The sequence below is a fragment of the Peromyscus maniculatus genome, chromosome 6 (assembly GCF_049852395.1).
Source record: "Peromyscus maniculatus bairdii isolate BWxNUB_F1_BW_parent chromosome 6, HU_Pman_BW_mat_3.1, whole genome shotgun sequence".
Taxonomy (NCBI): domain Eukaryota; kingdom Metazoa; phylum Chordata; class Mammalia; order Rodentia; family Cricetidae; genus Peromyscus; species Peromyscus maniculatus.
This window is the reverse complement of record NC_134857.1, coordinates 18,415,239-18,435,242: the sequence shown is the minus strand read 5'-3', so window position 1 is coordinate 18,435,242 and position 20,004 is coordinate 18,415,239. Positions and strand designations below refer to the sequence as shown.

At 42.0% G+C, this 20,004-nt stretch overlaps 1 protein-coding gene across 6 annotated transcripts in view; it reads left to right on the top strand.

The window, feature by feature from the left end:
- The window catches only part of Tbl1xr1 (TBL1X/Y related 1), a 154,265-nt gene that overhangs the window by 53,133 nt on the left and 81,128 nt on the right, over positions 1–20,004 (top strand). The window lies entirely within an intron of this gene.

Below are 20,004 nucleotides of genomic sequence, written 5' to 3'. Positions count from 1 at the left end.
TGTAGTTTCCATGGATTTTCCAATTTCAATACAAACACTGTAAAACACTCTTAAAATCAAAAGGTATGTCAGATATAAAGGTCGTTTGATGTGATAGTTTGAAGGAAAATGGCTCCCTTATGCTCATAGAGAGTTGCACTATTAGGAGATGTAGCCTTTTTGGAGGAAGTGTGTCACTGGTAAGGTTTCAGATGCTCAAGCCAGGCATAGTGTCATTGTTCCTGCTGCCTGTGGATCCAGATTTGGAACTCTCAGCTACCTTTCCAGCACTGTCTGCCTGCATGCCACCATGCTTCCCATCATGACGATAATGGAGTACACTTCTGAACTGTAAGCCAGCTCCAATTAAGTGTTTTCCTTATAAGAGTTGCTGTGGTCATAGTGGGGGTCTCTTCACAGCACTAGAAATTCAGACATTTGACTACAACAGACTTGCTTTCCTCTGCGGTTCTCACATAGCAGTGTGAGAGTTTGGTTCTTCAGGTGTCCGATTCAGAGCCAGGGGTGGAAGGTGCTACTTGATATTTTGGACCATGAAGTTTATGGTAATCACCAGATAAGACAGACTCTTCCCCTCATTAATATGTGTATCTGGCTAAAAAAATTAGTAAGTACACTTTCAAATGTAGCCAATACTTGAAGGATGCATAATTCAAATTGGGCTGATTTCTGGAGGATGACTATAGAAGGAAAAAAAAAAGATTGACTTCTAGCAATTTTTCTTCAAGGAATGTTTTTATTATAAAATGTTTATTATACAGAATTTGAAAGTATATGAGATAATATGAATTTTCATGTTTCTGTTGCTTAGCACCAGCAATTACCAAAATATATTAAATCCCCCTCTCTTATTCCTCTACTCCTTCTCCCTGTTCCCCCTTCTTTCTCTCTGTCTGATGCTGGGGAATCACCACGACACACCAGTATCCCCGCATTCAGTCTGTGATTGGTCAGCTTCTCAGCTGTTCTTGATTATTATAGCTTTGGTGATTGTGAAAAATATTTGACGGATTGTTACTTAGAGTTGGGTTCAACTAGGTGGATTTAATTAACGTAAATATGGGAACCCATGGCCAAGGCCGGAAGTTAGAATGCAAAGAATTCTGGACCAGAAGTCTTGAAATCTTGTTCTCAGAAAACAGTTTAGTGTTTGTTAAATATATGACTGAGTATCTTAGCTCTTGGGGGTAGGTCACTGTTATGAATAATTTTATAGATGTAGACTAGATGATGTAGCCTCTTAGAGCTGTTTGTAAAATATAGTTAAATTTCTGCCTCTTGAGATAACACAATTGTAACACGAAATCTAATTGATCTTAATAATAAAAACCCAGAGCCAATTAGCAGGGTAAATGCTGAGAGATCAGAGAGAAAAATGAGCAAGCCACGGCCAACTCTTACCTCGATAACTTCTCAGTCGGTCAAAAAGGGGCAGAGCTCCTGTCTCCTCCTGCCTTGTATTCCTCTCTCTGCCCAGCCATATAACTTTCTGTTTCCTTCTATCAAGTACAGGATTAAAGGCATGAGATCCCAAGTGTTGGGATTAAAGGTGTGTGTCACCACTGACTGGTCTCTATGGTTAACTAGTGACTAGTGCCACACTCTGATCTCTAGGCAAGCTTTATTTGTTAGAGCACAAACAAAATATCACCATATACATTATACAAAGGTGCTGTGCTATATACAATGTTGGTTAAAATAAATAGAAAACCTAGCGTCACTTAGAAATGTAGAAAAGAGTATGAGTGGGGAAGCCTGTGATTTGAAGTGTGTGTTCAGTTTGGATAAACTTGATAATGGAGAGGTAGGGTCAGATTAATATGGGAGATAATCCTAGAGGAGGTTAGAATGGCAATTAGACTGTGAAACATGAAGATCTTTTGTGTGCTTCTGGGTCTTGCTGCCCAGCACTGGCCATAGCATGGTGGACTGCAGCATTTGTTTAAGGGGAGGAGCACCACCAACAGGACACAGTCTGTAGCAGTTAGTTGAGTTATCTGAGTTTGAAAAATGATGTTGAAGGTATACAGGGTCCAGATAGTAGAGAGAAAGGGAAATGTCATCAGAAAAGGAATATTGAAACAAAGAAGGCAACATTGGACACAGGAGCCGCGTTAAAGGTGGTGTAAGTTGGAAACCTGGACAAATCATGACACACAGACTTGTTTGTAGCTAGCCCCCCCCCCCCCCCCATTTTTAACTTAAATTAACTCATTTCTTTTCATCTATGTGCTAGCCGGAGGCTCATTTACCTCATCTACGTACTGTCCATCCTTCTTTCCTGCTTCCTTTGTGGCTGGCTGGGCTGGTTGGCTCCCCTTTTCTCTTTTCCCACCAGCCCTGCCTATCCCTTCTCTGCCTAGTTACTGACTATTCAGCTTTTTATTAGACCAATCATGACAGGCAATGTAAAACAGCAACTCATCTTTACATAGTTAAACAAATGCAGCATAAACAAAAGCAACACATCTTTACATAGCTAAAGAAATACAGCTTAAACAAATGCAGCGCATCTTTCACAACATTTCTCCCAATCACAACAAATGATTCACAACATTTCTCCCCTTTTGTCTGAAAAGGAAAATCTTTTAACATAGTAAAACTATATACAATAAATATAATTATTAAGTAAGAATTACATTTGCAATATCCAGTCCATTTGTATTTGGTAAATTCAGAGAAAATACTCCATTATTTATCCTATCTTGGTGATTCCAAAGTTTTGTACTTAATTTACTTTCTATCATAACTAAGGAAAACTGTAACTATAACTATCTAGTCTTCAACTCCACCAAAGACCCTAGAAGGATATAATATTACCTGAGTAAAAAGGAAGTGCTGTGCAAGCCACCTCCAAAACTATCGAAATGACAGACATCTGGCTTCCTGAACAGTCACCCAAGGTTCTTCTGCAGTGTTGGGGCATACATTTTGGGCTTGCAGGTCTAGAATACCTGGCAACCTTCTTTTATGAAGCAGGAATTTTGAAGGACTGCCCCGCCTTGTCTTGGCAAAGTTTGGCAGTCTTTTTCCTTTATATCCTGCATGTCCAGTTTGGATGGTATACTATTAGCACTTGAGGCAAGGATAATTTCTTGCCCAAATGGGTAGGTTTGCCACAATGAAAGCGAACTCCATATGGAGGTTCTTTGCTACTCATCTTCCTTTTATGAAATAGATTGTTGCTGTGAGGAGCAGATGTGTCTCACTGTCATGAGAAACCTTAGGTTATTAAGCATCTTAAATGCCATCTTCTGTAGGTCTCTGAAATGTTCAAAGAGAATCTACCTAAAATATATCTGTTTAACCTTGAAGACATGCTTGACTACAAGCTTGATTTATTATAGATGACTATTAAGCCTCATTTCTTAATTAGACATATTTTTAAATGAGCTGCATAAGCAGAATACCCCAAACAAGAGAAACACACATACAGTATAACAAAAATAATGTTAAATTTGTATCAGTATACCAAAATCCATACCAATGCAAAAAAAGTTAATAGTTGTCTTTTTATTCTATATTCCTGTATATCCCTAAATGATCACAAACATTTATAACCCACTAAATCATCAAAAATCTTCTGCCCACCTTTGGGGACTGTGGACATTGTGTTCTCTAGACTGCTTCCTATTGTCTGAAGATGATGGTATCTCCAGAGGACCTTGAGAAAATTCAGACAGTGGTCAAGTCCTGGGAAAACTAGTTGTAACATTTGATTGTCTAGTCTCCCATGCAGAGAGATCAGTATGTATGTTACCTGTCTTGTAGTTTTCCTTGTTTTTTTCTTTATGTCTGTAGCCAAGATTTTCATTGGTTCTCTCCTGATGAAACCTGATGTCTGTTACCCTGGAAGGAATCCACAGCTTTTTGTTTCCTGTGGAAGCAAAAGCATAACCTCTCCTCCAACACAATACAGTTTTCTGAATTCCATTTTAAAGTTAAGGGATCCCTAAAGTATCTAGGCTGGTTTAATTCAGCAGTCCCTTTTACAGTCCAGTGGTTCTTAGCAGCTATTGTTTGCTCATCAGCATTCAAAAAAATTCAAAGTCAACACAGCACCATACAGGATCCAGACTCTATGTATTTCCCATCTTTACGTGGCCTTTTCCCCTTTATATTACTTGACTCTCTTTGCAGACTAGATTATTTTTAAACTGTTTATTTTTTTCTGTCAGTACCCATTTTCTTTTCTTTCTTAAGCACCTACATACATTTTAAAACACTGTACTCTGTTTAGAGGTTGGTTCCTAATGTGGAATAATGCTCTTGTACACTGTAAAGATTTGTCACTCCAATTGCTTTAATAGAATGCTGATTGGAAGTAGCCAGGTATGAAGTCTAGGTGGGACGACCAGACTAGGAGAATTCTGGGAAGAGAAGGGCAGAGTCAGGAGTCGCCAGCTAGACGCAGAGCAAGCAAGATGAGAATGCCAGACTGAGAAAAGGTACCGAGCCACATGGCTAAACATAGATAAGAATTATGGGTTAATTTAAGTGTAAGAGCTAGTCAGTAATAAGCCTAAGCTACCAGCTGAGCATTTATAAGTAAATATTAAGCTTCAGAGTCAATTATTTAAGAAGCAGCTCCTGGGTTTTTGGGAACAGGCTATTTGGAACAGGCTGGTGGGAGAGAAACTTGTGCCTGCAGGTTCCCCTACCCCCTCCTGGGATGGACCTGCTTTACTGTGTACCTGTAGTGTTCTCTGACTGCAGGAGCCAAACCTTAAACTCATTGTATGGCTTTGCACTGGCAGTTGGCTCTGCCCCCCTTGGGTCTGTGAGAGCTGAGCTTCATGACCTGTGGGCCTGGCCAAGAACTGCATTTATTATGGGGCTGCATTTAACTGCCCAAGCTCTAGGAAGCTGGTGACTGCACTATGGCAGGTGTCTTTACTTAGCTTGTTTCTATTTAACATGGTGGCTGCTCAAGTGATCACTGTGTCACAGAGCTGTGCCTCTGAATGCTATGAGCACCAAGCTATTAGGACGCCGTGTTGGTTTTTTCTCTCCCCCCTCCCCCAACCCCCAAACTTTCTCAGGCCCTATGTAGAAATACATGCCCAATGTTGGACAGTACATGTAGCAGGCTTTCTTGGACATGGAGACTTAATATTAATTATGAATGTTCAGGCTTAGCTTAGGCGCTCTCTCTCTCTGTCTCTCTCTGTCTCTGTCTCTCTCTCTCTGTTTCTGTCTCTGTCTCTCTGTCTCTCTCGCTTGTTTACCTCACTTACATCCTGTTCATCCTGGCTGGCTGGCTTCCATTTTCTTTCTGCCCACCAGCCCTACCTATATGCCTCCTCTACCTAGCTATTGGCTGTTCAGCTTTTTATTAGACCATTTATGTACCTTAGGCAGGCAAGATAAAACAGCAGCACATCTTTACATAATTAAACAGGTATCAAGACATTAAGGCTATCTATTCTGTGCTTTGCACCAGGATCTTATTATTAGGCATGACACTTAGGGTTGATGAAATAGGAACCTGCTCTTCAGGTATTTTATAAACATTGATGAAATGTTCCTTGCTCTATATTGGTCATGTATATAGTGTTGTGAGGAGCTGGCTTGTAGACTGTTGGCTTAGGAAGCCCCAAGGGGCTTTCTGTTTGAGAAGCTGCATCCCTGTTCTCTTATTTGTGATATTTGATATAACAAATTTTAAAGCTTGTGGAAGTAAAGGTAATGTGTTTGGCAGCACTAGTAAATGACCTTGAAGAAAGTGGTTTAGGCTGAAATACAGATGCAGTCCAGAGACCAAAGAGTTCTTTGGACATGTTGTTTCTGTGCTCTGTGCTTGGTCTGGAGTGTTAGGACACTCAAGTCACCTAAGTATGATATTGGTTCTGGAGCAGTGGGAAGCACAGCATAGCAAGTACCCTTGCTGTTGAGAACAGTGTAAACAATCTATCCTGTAGTGATTAAGAGAGTACCAGTATCTCTTCTTCTGTAGGACTGACTTCCTGCTGCAGGGCCTCTGCCGATCCCTTTTGCTAACCATTTGTCCTGCACATCTATTTACAAATGTGTTAGTCAAGGTTCTCTAGAGCAGTGGTTCTCAACCTTCCTAATGCTGTGACCCTTTAACACAGTTCCTCACGCTGTGGTGATCCCCAACTAAAGAATCATTTCATTGCCATTTCATAACTGTAGTTTTGCTACTGTTATGAATTATAATGTAAATATCTGATATGTAGGATATTTGATGTGCTATCCCTGTGAAAGGGTTGTCTGACCCTCAAAGGGATGGTAATTTACAGATTGAGAACCACTGCTCTAGAGAAACAGACCTTACAGAATGAATATGTGTGTATTTATGTATGTATCTATCATCCATCTGTCCGTCCATCCATCCGTCCGTCTGTCCGTCCGTCCGTCCGTCCGTCCATCCGTCCATCCATCCAGGGGATTTATCTGTAATGCCTTACAGACTATGGTCCAACTAGTTTGATAATGGCTGTCTACCAATGAAAGGTTCAAGAATCTAGTAGAGTTGTTCAGTCCACAAGGCTAGATGTCTCAGCTGGTCTTCAGTGTATGCTGAAATCCCAAAGAAGTATGCTCTAATGCTAGTGAAGGAAGGAATGGACTTGTCAGTGAGAGCAAGCAGGCAAAGAGAGAGCAAGCTTCCTTCTCCCAAGTCTTTTTATATAGGCTATCAGCAGAAGGCTTGTCTCAGATTAAAGGTGGATCATCCCACCTCAAAGATCTGGATTAGAAGTGTTTTTTCTCCACTTCAAATGATTTAATTAAGAAAAAAAAATCCTCACAGGTATGTCCAGCCATTTGGGTTTTAGTTAATTCCAGCCATCACAACAAATAAGGCCATAGTTAAACAGAAATCAAGCCACTGATTGGAGAGGAGAGATCAGCCACCACAGCTGACCATGGGAGGTTGAGTTTCTGGGGATAGAATTATTTGGTATATTACTTACTTTTCTGTTTCTATGATAAAACATCACAACCAAAGACAACCTAAGGAAGAGAGCGTTTATTTAGGCGTGCAGTTGTAAAAGGTTAAGAGCCCATCATGGTGGGGATGCAGGGCAGGAAGTGGCACTCAAGGTGGCAGGAGCAGGAAGCTGAGAGGTCACGTCTCAACCACATACCAGAAACTCAGAGTGAACTGGAAATGGTGAGGCATTAGACTCCCAAAGCCTGCCCTGCATTGACAGCCTCTTGTGGTAAGGCTGCACCTCCCCATAGCTTCTTCAAATAGTACCAACAATTGGGGAGATGGTGTTGGAATAATGCCTGAGTCTATAGAGAACACTTTTATTCAGAGTACCATGTTTGGATTTGTTGTTGAGTATTGACATGTGGGACTACTGCAGTCTGTCTGTCTGTCTGTCTGTCTGTCTGTCTGTCTGTCTCTCTCTCAACTTGATTATCAACAGCCTGGTGTGATGGCTCATAACCTCTAATCCCAGCACTTGGGTGGCTGAGGCAGGAACATTGCCATGAATTCAGGGTCACACTGGGCTACATAGTGAGTTCAAGGCCAGTCTGGTTTGCAAAGTAAAAAAAAATCTGTCTGGAGAAACCAGCCAGCCAACCAACTAAACAAGCAAGACTCCAGCTTCATTATTGGAATTGTGCGGAGTTGTTCCTGTTTCTCAAGCTGGCGTTTAGGGCTGTTCTCACTGCGGGCAGTGCACCCAGAGGAACATGTGTGATGTGTACATTTAGTTCATCTTCACGAAAATAGAGACCTTCAGTTGTTCTCACTTCTGCTGTTAGCAGCTAAAATCTTGTGTGGCTTCTTGTCCTCATTCAGTGAACAGCTAGCTATTTGGTGAGTGAACAAGTAAGTGTGGTATTCCACAGCAGAATGTGATAACCTGACAAGATACTCTGCAGACAGCTCCTTTGAAGCCCCAGAGGCTATCTTCTAACTCGGTCTCTCACCGTGTCTTTAAGGGCTTGTTTTAAAACAATGAAATTATTTTGAGTGTTACAATTTTGTCTAGGAATATAGTTTTAATAAAAGTAGAGAAAGTACCTCATTAGGTCATTTTGAGTTATTAGCTTCTGTACTCAGAGAAAAGCATTTGTTGGTGCAGGATGAATTTTAGTACCTAGGCTATAGAAGTAATGAACCCGTGGAATGAAGCAGCGAGGAGCCTTCCCTTTCCCCCTTTTTCTTTTCCCGTTTTTGAGGCTGTGTCTTTCTTTGCTCAAGACTGTTCCTAAATTCCTGATCCTCCTGTATCAGCCTCCTAAGTGCTGGGATTATAGGCATGTACCACTGCTCCAGCATCTCAGTGAACTTTTGCCAAATGAAGAGTGACTGTTGAATGCTCTACAGACTCTGAAGAAATGAAGTAATTTCGAAGTCTCAGAAGCTGGATGCGCTCTTATGTCTTGGCTGGAATGCAGACACTTTCTTACTGCCTTAGTTAGGGCAGGCATTACTTTACACTTATACAAATAAACCCTGAGTTTCTGGCTGGTAATAATGTATAAGCTAGTAAGGGAGTGAGGGCAAGCCACAATTTATACTCTGTTAAGAAATATATAGATGGCCATTGGCCCTAGACTCCTGGTTTCAATTCGCTTACTATCTTGCATAGCAAAAACTTGCAGCAAGTTAATGGACCATAATACCTATTGGCTTTGGTGGGCATGCCCCTAGGCCTTGAACCCATTCTTCCTGTCCACTCTGGTCCTCTGTCCTGTGAAAGAAAGAGCCAGTTTTGCCTTCACTTCTTCCCCAGTGATGTATAAAGTGGAATTCATTAGCTTTCCAGGTGGGACTTGGAGGTTTCTTTCAAATTTGAGTAGTCTCTATACTGGAGGAATTTGAAATTGGACTGGATCAGTTTGTTAACACCTTGGTTACTGGTAAAGATGCACTCTCAGAGCTTGGATGTACTTTTAGTTTGCCCCGGTGGCCAGCATCTTGAGTAGTGAGTGCTTACAGACAGAAGGCACTGCCTTAAGTGAGAATCCGCAAGTTGGTTCCTGTTAATGTTTTAAAATTATTTTGATGTTATGTGTAGATGAAATAGGCAGTATTCAGAGTGCTCTGGGTGACTATCAAGACCAAAATAAAAGGACCCTTGAAAAGTTCTGTGTGACTATGGAGAAGGCACTGTAGAAGCCTTTTAAGTTTGCTCTTTATTTGCTAACATGAAAATAGTCTCTCCAGAATTCAATCTTGCTATTTAGGCAGTAATTTAAAAACAGTTTTTGAAAAAAGACTTGCTTCTTTCTCTCTATATGTAGGAGTGTTTTCCCGAGTGTTTGTATGTATACCACATGCACACTTGGTGCCTCGGAGGCCAGAAGAAGGCCCTGGATCTGGAGTTTTGAGTTGTAAACTGGTGCTGGGATCAAACCCGGCTCTTCTGCAAGTGCAGCAAACGCTCTGAACCTCTGAGTTTCTCCGCCCCATTCATAAGTTTTATTTGCTTATTAGTGTTTAGAAGTCAGGAAACAGGAATACTGTTGAGTAAAGTTAGACTGAAGCTTTTGTTTTGTGTTGTTTTAGAGGTTGTTTGGTTAATTTAGTACCAATGAGCATTTTTAAATGGCTTATTTTTTATTTTATTTTTTAAAAGAAGTCTCAGTGTGTTGCCAAGCTAGCTTTGAACTCCAGGGTCAGTGAGTCTCCTTAATTTTGGGGCCATGGTAGTGACCCATCTTGCTTTTTATATTGAGATTTTCAGAATGCTTATAACTGTGTTTGAGAACAAAGTCCCGCTTTTGTTTTTAGTAACCTGTACACTCACATTAGTGTGTGTAGTTGGCTTTTTTTTTTTTTTTTTTTTTTTTTTTTAACCACATCACATTAGTGGTTCTAGAAAGGGTGGATCAGCCAGTGTTTCACCACATATAAAATCTAGGATGAAGATCTAGGACATGGCTGCCATGTATTAAGCACATCTCAGTTCCTAGGTCTGACTGCATACTTGCTCAGATACTTGGTTTTCATTGGAAATCTCAGAAAGTAGGTAATGTTGTATTTTAAAAACGGCGGGAAGGGGTCACACCATACAACAGGACCCACAATAAGAGGTTTACTGAGGGGAGGGGAGAGAAGGGGCAGAGACCTGTCCCTGGGGATGAGAGCAAAGGAAGAGAAAGACAGGAGGTGGGCAAGGCCTGCCTTTTATAAGGAAATGGCAGTGAATGTGCACAGGGGGTCCTCTTAGTGGCTGCAGCTAAGGATATATCCTGTCAGGACCCCAAGGGCAGGCCAGTACAGATGCCTAAATGCTGACAGGCAATACTCCAGTCTTTATATTTGCACAGACCAGGTAGAGCTGACTGCCAACCTTTTTTTATCATCCACCAGAGGTAGAGCTTTGAAGTTCTGTTCTACCTTGTGAGAGAAAAAACAGGTTTTTCTGTTGATTTCCTAGTAGTTTTTGAAGAATGGCTGGCTTGGGCTCAAGGGAGGACTTGAGCTTCCTATGCAAGCCTGATCCCTTGAGTTCCATTCCAGACCTCAGGGTAGAAGGAGTGAACCGACTCCTGAAAGTTGTTCCCTAAACTGCCACACCCCCCAATGTATGTGTGTGTGCACGCAAGCAAATTGAAACTAAAATGAAAAAAAAAAAAAGACAACTAGATGAATCTGAAAAGGAAAGCAAGTGTGTTGTTGTGAAAGGGCACTTGTGTTTAACATTGTGTTTTGGAAGCTCTTCAGGTGAAATAGCCTGGCCTTGGCACAGCAGAGATGCCCAAAGAGGAGTAGGAAGTGGGCCAGGGGTGCGGTTGTCTTCATGTGGACTCTGTCATGATGGCCACCAGGGAATATAGCAGACAGTGAAATGGAGATTAGCTTTGCAGTAAGCTCCTGAGGTGCATCATGTTGTCCAGCAAGAATATTTGCTTCTCCAGTCTGTCTTTCTGGGACTTTGGGACCAGAAGTTCACCTACCTGTCCTGAGCTGCCCGATTTCCTGCAGTGGCCTTTCCAGCCATTCCCTTTACCTATGGGGAACAGAGGAGCTGGAGAGATGGCTCAGGTGTTAAGAATAGTTGATGCTCTTGGGTTTGGTTCTTAGCACCCAAATTGAGTAGCTTGTAATGACTCACAGTGCCGAGGAATTCAGCACTCTGACCTGCTTGGGTCAGATTGTGGTGCACACGCCCTCAAGGCTCACTGGCATAGACCGATCCCACATAGTAGGACAAAACTGCTGAAAGTTGTCCTCTGACCTCCATACATAATGCCCTCTTCCAACCTTAAAACAAAACAAAACAAAACAAAACAAAACAAAACAAAACAAAACAAAATCCAACAGCAGTGACACTGTTGATAGCGAGCCTGGCTCCTCTACAGAGCTCCAGGGGAGCAGCAGGACCATGCCTTACAGTGCCCTGAGGCTGCTGCTGTTACTTGTTTGAGCTCTCCACTGACTTCTGCTCTGACCTCAAGTAAAATGCCTGATATTTATTTTAAATGATACAAACTACAGGGTAGAGTATTTATTTTGTTACCCTTGGAAGAACAGTCCCCAATCTCTTTACCTTAGGCCTTAAATGTGTAAAACAATGAGTATTGAGCTAAACGATGTCTAATTTTCTTCAATCTTCTCATTCAAATAATTTTTTGGCACTATGTATAGAATTTTGTTTCTGTTGGCTTAGATTTTTTTTTTAGGTATGTGTGGAGGGGGAAGGGGCGACTTGCAGGAGTCAGTTCTTCCATCTCCTGTGGTCTGGGGTCAAACTGAGATGGTCATATCGGCAGCAGGTTCCTTCATCAGATGAGTCACCTTCTTCCCCACCTTAACATTTTGTTCATTAAAAAACATTCCAGGCTATGTAGCAGAAGGCAGGAGGTCTTCTGTTTTATTTTCTTCTGTGAGCCTACCTTTTGTGTGTGTGTGTTTTTTTTTTTCCTTTTTGTCGGGGGAGCGTTCAGAGGATCTCAGGTTTATGCAGTCAAACCCAGATGGTGTTTGTAGATATGTCAGTATATAGAACCTAGCTGTAGCATCAGATGCTGGCATCTTAGAGCCAGAATGGAAAAAGGACCAAGGTGCCTGTCTTAGTTAGGGTTTCTATTAGCTGTGAAGAGATTCCATGGTCATGGCAACTCTTATAAAGTAAAACATTTAATTGGGGTGGCTTGTTTACAGTTCAGAGATTCAGTCCATTATCATCGTGGGGGGGCCATGATGGCATGCAGGAAGACATGGCGCTGACGAAGTAGCTGAGAGTCCTACATCTTGCTGGCAGCAGGAAGTCGACTGAGTGTCACACTGACGGAAGCTGGAGCAAAAGAGACCTCAAAGCCTGTCCCCACAATGACACACTTCCTTTAACAAGGCCACACCTCCTAATAGTGCCACTCCCTATGAGATTATGGGGGCCGGTTACATTTCAAACTACCACAGTGCCTCATTTCTCCGCCTATGGACAGATGACTGTGGCTTACATCTCAGCACTCCAGCATCAATGCTGCCCACTTGCCAGGGACATGGATCAGGGCTGGAATGAAGGAGCATGGGCATTAATAGAGTTGAACTCGTCCTAAGGGTTCCTTGGAAGCTGTGCCTGCAAGCTGGTTGTAAGCTTGGTGTGTGTGTGTGTGTGTGTGTGTGTGTGTGTGTGTGTGTGTGTGTGTGTGTGCAAGCGCGCGCGCGCGCGCGCGCGCACGCGCACCAGATCATCCTGGAGCTAGATCTACAAGCATTGTCAGCTGCCCAGTGTGGGCATTGGGAATTGAACTCTGGCACTCTACAAAAGCAAATGTACTTAACACAGAACAGTCTCTCCAGCCAAAAGTTTGTGGTTCCTAAACCATGCATCTCCTGTAAGTTCCTGCCCCCTTATTAAACCAGTGAGGTAACAAGTTTACAGTGGCTGTGGGCATGGGTGTAAGGACAATAACCCTGGAGCATACATTCTGGGGATGCTCTGCCAGCCTTTCCTGCCCATACCTTTCTCCTCAGTGGGTGCTACCTGTGGCTTATGCAGAGTGTGTGTTCTGATAGTTGAGCCCAAGTCAGTGGATGAGTTCTTTAAAGCTAATGGTCCACAGGCCTTCATCACCCCAATGGAAAGGGGTGTGTATGTGTATGTATGTTTTAACACTACCTGGGAGAATATTTCTTAGACAGTTCTTGCTGAGACCCTTTCTCTCAAGGATGATTTTGTTAGATTGGCCCATGTCCAGAGTCTCTTTTCTTTTCCTGTTAAGGTCATCTGGTCTCCTGTCTGTGTCCCGTCCCCATCTCCCAGTTGTGTTCTAGGACTGACTGAGGTACTCACTGTTGGTCTCTCTGGTCCCAGAGTTGCACATTTCTCAAGCAGGTCTCCCTCCTCCTCTTCATCTTTTTTTAGTGCATACTGGGATACAGTTGGGGGAACTCCACAGAACAAGGCCAAGGCTATGGAGGGGCTTTCCCACACTTGAAAGAGCTTTGGCTCTTAATTTTACCAGTGAAATATTTTTAAAATGGTGGTGACAGGTATAAATATCTGTCTATGAATGCTGCAAAATCTGTAGCTATTCAAAAGTTTCCTGTCTAAACTATATTAGGGATTATGCAACTACATATTTATTCTCTTTCAGTGACATTTTCCAGTTCACATGACTTGGGGAAAAAGTTGGACATTTTTATGAACTATGTAAATGACTCAGGTAGTAAATGGGATTCCTGACAACCTGAGTTGAGTCCTGGAAGCCCTCACTGGAAGGGAGAAAATCAACTCCTAAAAGCTATTTTTTTAACCTCTACACATGTATCATAGCATGAGTGGGCATGTGCCCTTGAACACACACACATGTCATATACACATTGGTAATAAAATTTAAAATTGAACATTATGAACAATTTACAGTAACAGTTCTGATTTGTGTTTCTCATTACCATTTAATAACATCTGTGATACTTTCCATAATATAGTCTTTACATTATAATACCTACCATCTCTCTTAGGAATTGCAGCTTTATAATGTGTAGGAAATGGAAGGTTTCAACAGATATTTCAGAGAAAGAAATTAGAGTGCTTGAAACAGAAATAACCCATTTTGTGAACATTAACATTCCTGGTATGATTTTCAGTGTGGTGTTGGAGTTATCACCACCCTGAGGTGTTAACATGGACTCCAGGCCAGATTGCCTACCTGCCTGCAGGCAGGGCAGAGTGAAGCAGCTTTCCAGGGCCCTAGTGCTCTTTAGAGGACAAGCCCCCACAACTCTGGCCATGCTTTAATGTTAAGGCAGAGGTGCTTCTTCTCCCTCCTCTTTGGAGTCCTTAAAAGGCCCTGTTAAACTTTCCCAGTGCTCATCTTCTGGTCTTGTACCTGCTGCATGTTCTGCTGCGGTGAGCAACCTTGTGATGTGAAGTACATCTCCCAGAGTTGCCCAGACAGATGGGGAGCGCTGTGTTTGCCACTCCATTTACTGTGGAACACTGCTCTGTTGAGTAGGGGAAGAGGAACCTTTCCTTAACTTCTGCTAAAGATTGTGCTCACTCCAGAAGCTCATGTTTTCTGTGTTTCAAAATGCAGATTAGAACATTCATGTTGTGTCTTCTTTTATGCCTCTTGTTAAAAAATCTCCAAGGTAGCTTGTTTGTTTTGTACTCTTCTGTGGCCTCTCTGTAAGGACCTTGTTACACTTCCTTTGTAGTTGATTTTTGGAAAGACACCGAGTTTTCCTGGTTCACCATTGGTCTTGAAATGAGGTGACTATAGCTGTCAGTACTCTTGGTGATTCTCCCTATTCTCAGCACCACTTGCTATGCACTCTGATACCGAAAGAAGCGGCCCCTCGCTCTATTTCCAGCAGGATATAACTAGAGTAGCACGGATCCCTGCCCCTCCCCTCCCAGCCAGTGCTCCCCCACTGCTCCAGGGTCACTTAGAGAGGCTTTGAAGCTCAAGGGATGTGCAGTCCCCTGAGCAGAGGCTCTCAGCCTTCCTCATGCTGCGACCCTTTGATACAGTTCCTCACGTCATGCTGACCCCAACTCCCAAAGGTGTCACAACTCACAGGTTGAGAACTGCTGCCCTAGAGGCATTACCCAGTGAGGACCCGGGTGGTGTAGGTTCAAGTCTGGGGAGGCGATTCCGTCCGTAGCAGTCATCAGTCACAGAGCATCCTTGGGTGTGCTCTTCTCTCTTCTCCCCACAGGAAGTTGCTCCCTGTGCTGTGCTGTTGTAGTCTGTAGCTGTTGGAGTCTTGATACTATGACTCCGCTGTCCAGCATGGGGAAGAGTGGGATCCTGTAGGACCCAGGGAAGTTGTCAGCTCCTCCTCTACTTTCCAAGCCAGTGTACCCACTTTTTTCAGGCAGCAGAGTTATCATTGTTCCTGTCAGCTTTTAGATACATGTGCAGCTTCTCCTGTCCGGCTGTTCATCCTCTGCACCACTGTTTGTTTGTAAGGCACAGTCCGTATTGACTTTGTGTCACCAAGAAAACTGTGTCAGATCTGTAGTATTTGTTAGGCATTGTGAGCTGTATCACTAATTTGAGAGGAGAGGAACATTTGTTGTACTGAAAAATAATAATGTACTCAAACATTTAAGAAAGTAATCTATGTTTTTACATGAATCTTGAGAAGTAATGGGCATTTTTACATGAGTCTTCAGATATTTTCATGTCAGTTTTTTAGTGACAGCTAAAGTTTGTTGAAATTCTCTACTATTGACAGTGAACTTTTTTTTTTTTTTTTGAGCTGTGATCTGAGTAGTTCAGGCTGGCCTCAACTCGTTAAGCTGAGGATGGCCTTGAACTAAACATTGTGGTTGTGAGTATGTGCTAGCATTCCTGGCTGGGACCTAAAACTTATAAAACCTAAACTTAAAATAAGTTTGACCTTGTTAATTTTGACAGGGTCTCATGTAGCTCAGGCCAGCCTTGAACTCCTGATTCTCCACCTCCCAAAAGCTGGGAGGTAGCTAATAACGAACTTGACTCACAGTAGACTACACTTTAACTTAGGAACTTTGCTGTAGTTGAGCAGGCAGATTTTGAAATAATCAGTTACTTTTTGCAGTATCCCTCTGCACAGTGGTTTATTTTGATGTTCAATGACAGGTCCAGCTGTATCATGCATCCGTGAGACTAGCCCAGCTGAAAGTAGTAATTGGGTGGTTAGATGTCTGTATATGGATATGCGGTCTTGAAAATTGCTTAGTTTTAAAAAATTCCAGATCATAATACACAACTCTTGGGCTCCAGTTTCCCCAAGTAACTGAAAACAGTGGGAAGTGAAAGAAGCACCGGTGCTCTTGGAGCCCTCTTAGTGCAGCTGAGCCCAGGCTGCCTTGTCAAACTCTCCTGCAGGGGGAGCTATTCCACCTATCCTGTGGTGTCAGGCCAGCACAGGTTCCTGCATGTGTGTGCATGACTGACTGTCAACGCAGGCACAGCATACAGTGTTTCAAAGGCTTCTTCTGTAAGGTTGTCAGGGGTTGCCATGCTGAGGATAACTTTTTTTTTTGTAAAATGTAAAAATGAGGAAAGACCAATTAGAACTGTGATTTACATATATAGCTGCCTTTAAAAGTCACCCCTTGGAGTTAGTGCATTTATTATGCTGCAGATCGTACACGAGGGGATTCACTTGGAATTCTCTGACATTTCCCCCCAGGAATTCATTTAATAAAATCTTCTACTTCTTATTTATGGTTTGGGATTGAACCCCAGCTGGGTATGCTAGCTACATCCGTGTAATAAAAATCTTAATTAACACAATCAGCTCTGGTAAGATTTTAATTTTTCCTCAATTTCAGATGTTACTTCCAAATTCTCCACACAAAGTGGAATTCATTGTTCTCTTGTTTCTTTAAGTGCACAGATGGATTTCCTTGCACTTGTCACAGGAGACTGGACTTTAGAATACTTTGCTCCCTTTAAAGCGTTTGTTGTGTTTGCACTTTTCCTGGGGGAGAAGCCAGAGTTTCCACTGCTTTTTCAAAGGTATCAGTGAGGCTAATGAGTTTACTGTTAGAAACCAGTCAAGATACATTTTGTCATCTATAAAGGCCTTTTCTAAGATTAATGCTTTATTCACTTTAGATAAAATGTTGATAATAGCTTTAAAAACAAAATATTTTGTTTGCAGACTGAATGAAATTGAATTTAGCACTCCACACAGTTAGCTTTATAGTAGTATTCATGAGGTGCACTTCAGTTTTCTGTTAGTGGGATGTCAGCCAGCCCCTTCCTCCTCACCCCTGTGGTCAGTCTGTTCTGCAGCTCTCTTCCTCAGGAGCACCCATCCGGTCTGTGCTGTTGATCCTGGGGACACATGATAGACAGTATGGAAAGAGAGGCTTGCTGAGAGAGCTCCGCCTCTTCCAGTCTGATGTGGGTTGAACCCTGGAGAAAAGATTGGGACTAGGTATGAGGGCAGAACCTTTGCAGAGGGCATTCCAGTACTAGAATGTCAGTGCCGTAGCAGTTACAGACTGCAGAGGACTGAAGGCCGGGGAGAGGAGAGACTGCCATCAGAACAGCAGTGGTAAAGCAGGTGACAGTGCACAGACGTGGAGGATCACACATAAAAAGCAACTGGACTGCAGAATAAGGCCATTCCCTGGAGAACAAAAGGAAATTAGAAGACAGGTGTACATGATGAAGCTTCTTTAAAACTTGGATTACTTGTCTTAGTTTAATTTCATTGTCCTTTGATTTAAGCACACTGGTAATGTTAGTAATTTTCCTGCCAGTTTGTATCTGTGTCTTACAAGGTGAAATTTTCCTTTCCTGTGATTTGCTGTCGAAGTGTGCTGCATAGCGGCCGGCTGGCCGCAGGGAGATGTGTTGACTTGACTCAGAAAACACCTGAACTGGAAAGGAGTGTGGCCCTAAATGTTCTGAGATCCCAGTGCTTAGGTTGAATTGTCTGCACATAGCTGTGTTGCTCACCCTGCTTGTCCTTGATGTTGTGGAACCATATACTTAATCTCCATTTAAGTGGTATTTACCTTAAAGAACTGTAGTATAAGGAAACGTTAAAGGATATTGAGGAGAGTTAATTAGTAGAACTTATACTAAATACATATGTTGGGGGTGGTGAGGAAAATTCACACTGACCCCAAGAAAGGAAAAGAGCCCTGGAGAGAAGGAAACTAACTGGAATGAGCTGGTTCAGTATTTTCCCAAGTAATGCATGGTAGTTTATATGCATGGTGGTTCATATGTATGGCTAGGTGCACAAAGTGCAAGGTGTCTGTGGGTGGAAATCATTGTTAGTTTACTGATGCTCATTTTAGACAAGACAGTGTTTGTTTCTGAGACTTGATAAGTACTCTGGTCTGCACCGCAGCTGTCCCTGATGGAAGAGTCATTTGTAATAGGGACTGCAGCACTGTCTGTGGGTGGGGGTGGGTGGTGGAGAATACACCGCTCTCCGTTTTTGTCATTCCATTTTCCAGAATCTCCATGGATTTCAGTGATCACTGTGACTTCATTTGTTCACTGAAGTGGATTTTTAGTATAGTATCTACTTTTTAGCTGACTTTTACAAGAACATTCTGACAAAGAAACTGCAGATTGAAACAAGAACAGGACAGACAGGGTGCTGGAACTGACACTTAGAAACTAAAATGAACACCCACCTGCTAGATCTAATCATCTTAGATGTCTGGAACTAAAGATTCTCAAGGAAGGTCTGACACAGACATACTCCTTTTGATGCTGACTCTTAGTCTAAGAGAAAGCTATGCCCTAAGGTATTTTTTATTTATTTGTTTTTCTTTTCTTTCTTTCTTTTTTTAAATTGAGACAGAGTCTCTTTACATAACTCCGGCTTTCCTGGAACTCAGTCTGTAGACCAGGCTGGCCTCAAACTCACAGAGATCCCCTTACTTCTGTCTCCCGAGTGCTGGGATTCAGGCATGCACCACCAATGCCTCACGTAAAATATTTCTTTTTTTTTTTAAAAAATATTTATTTGTTTACTTTGTATACATCGTTAAGATTTGTTTGTCTGTCTGTTTATTTGTTTGTTTGTTTGTTTGTTTATTTATTTATTTAGTATACATTGTTCTGTCTGCATATATTCCTGCATACCAAAAGAGGGCACCAGATCCCATTATAGATGGTTGTGAGCCACCACGTGGTTGCTGGGAATTGAACTCAGGACCTCTGGAAGAGCTGCCTGCTGGTGCTCTTAACCTCTGAGCCATCTCTCCAGCCTTTAAAATATTTCTTAATGATGACAAAAAAACCCATTGATTGAGAACACATATAAAAAAAGGTCATAATGTTGAAGCAACAGTTAGAAAGTTTGTAAACAATTTATCTTACCTGTTCTGTGTATTTTGAAATCATATAATTTAGCAATATGTTAATTTTATATAAATAAGTAGAAAGCATGTATGCCAAAGCAAAACCTTTTTTTTTTCTCCTGATAAGAAGAATACTCTGCTATTAGATAGCTCAGAATTAATAAAAACTGGGTAAGGGAGATAGCCGAGCAGTTAAGAGCCTTTCTGTTCCCACCAACGGCATGGGCAGCTCATGGACAGCGCCTGTAACTTCAACTCCAGAGAATCCAGTGCCCTCTTTTGGTCCCTGCATACATACCAGGCACACATGGACACTCACATATATACATAAATAAATTTTAAAAAATCATTTTAAAAAGTTCATACTTTACCATATAGTAAAGTAAACGATGTTCATTGTGAGTCACCATAAGGTAAGCAGTTTGGTGGCATCTAGGTTTTGTTGGGATTCAGTAGTTCTGTGTATAGAGTGTTTCCCAGTGTGTCCTAGCTCCTCATATTTAAAACCCATGTTTCACACTAAAACACCTTCTAGGCATATTTTCATAACAGCTTAAAGAACTGGAGGCCAGTGGAGTGATGTATGTTGACGTGATCTTCTGTAACTTAATATTTGATGTCTGATGCTAACTTGAATTGCTGGATCTCTAGTAAGCGTGGTCACACACCAGGATACCTGGGTGCTCAGTGAGAAGTGAAACCAGAACAAACCTGAAGTGATTTGAGAGTTTTATGGATATTGCTTAGTGGTTTTGTTATTGATTGACATTCTGAGTCTTAATTTCTGCTGTAG